Raw genomic sequence first — 1,542 nt, forward strand, 5'->3', positions numbered from 1 at the left:
TTTCAGTGTTCAGCAGTAATAGTGACCATCGTTGGTTTCCGGGAAGAAAGTGTGTGTTGCTGGGATAGGCAGCTGACTAGCAGTGAGCAGGGACTGCTTGTGAGTAGGGTTGGAAGATCTATATGCTCCCTACTGTTGTTTACTTTTTACTTAAGGTACCAAGGGCTGAAATCAGGGCACTAGACATGCAAAGCAAGTGTTTTAGTCCTCTTTGTACTTTGTTTTGAGACAGTGTCTCACTGAGTTGCCTTAACCTTAAACTCTTTGTAGCCAAGGCTGACCTTGAACTTCAGTTCTCCTGAATAGCTGAGGCACTGTGATGACAGGTCTACACCACCAGATCCACCGTACCCTACTGTTTATAAGTGTCATTTCCCAGATTGAATCTAAAAGAAACCCTTTAACCGCAAAGCTCAGTAATGCCAAATTGCCTTGCGTTTCTTGGCCTTATCCTTTCTTGACTCAGAACTCACAATTTGCTAATGCTTGATTTCAGATTGATAAGAATATTAACATACTTTCCAAATTCTGGTAAATTGACAGATCTCACTCCCATTTGCAGCTGTCCTATCTCCCTGTGTGGTAACTGTGTCACTTAACATCTTGGCGTCAAGCACTTCCTCCTGCGCATACTTTGGGTATCAAGGTGATGTCAGATAGTGAAAGAGCACTAACTAATTTTATACCCAGGTATTAGATCCGTTTTTCAGTTCAATACTTAACTGGGAAAGGAACACTTGCTACTTACCTCAAAAGCTTAGAGGCTCACGTGACAATAATAAAAAGGTCCTTGGTCAGCTGCAAAGTGCTGTTGGCAGGTGTGCCTATTCAAACGCCAGGGAAGTACCCAATGCAGAGTGCCTGAGCTGGAAAGGCTCTGCAGAAGCCAACTCGCCTTTTTTTTTTTAAGATGAAAAAGATCAACAATAAAAAAATGATAGTTGACAAATAGCTTTATTGAAGAATGCTGATAACCAACCAGCTACTTTTGAATCTGTTAGGGTTTTTTGGTTTGGGGTTTTTATTTGGTTTGAGGTTTTGTTGTCGTTTGGGGGGGGTGTGTGTGTGTGTGTTGTTTTAGGTCATCTTCATTGGAACTTTTTTCCTTGGTGGCTCATGCTTGTGATACAGTCAGCAGCAACAATTATAGAGACACAGTCCCACAGTTAGGCCATGCCACCAGCTTTCACACACACACACACACACACACACACACACACACACACACACACACAAAAGAATTTCAGGCTGAGCCAGTGTGAAACAGGATCCTCTCCTCTGCTGCCATCTGAATTTGTTGGTAATACTCTGCTGTTTGTTTTAAATGGAATCCATTGCCATGATTTCCCCTCCTGTACTCCCCTATCTCAGACACTCAAAGAAGTGAATTAATAGGAAGAAGCGAGCCCAGTCCTTCTAACTAAATGTCGGAGCCAGTAAGTGTATTTCCACTGCTCCTCTTATCCTTTTGAGCACTCAATCTTAGGCAGCCTCACATTGTTGCTATAGGAACAGTGATGTCACCAGTTGCAATTCTGATGT

The sequence above is a fragment of the Peromyscus eremicus genome, chromosome 3 (genome assembly GCF_949786415.1).
Source record: "Peromyscus eremicus chromosome 3, PerEre_H2_v1, whole genome shotgun sequence".
Lineage (NCBI taxonomy): Eukaryota > Metazoa > Chordata > Mammalia > Rodentia > Cricetidae > Peromyscus > Peromyscus eremicus.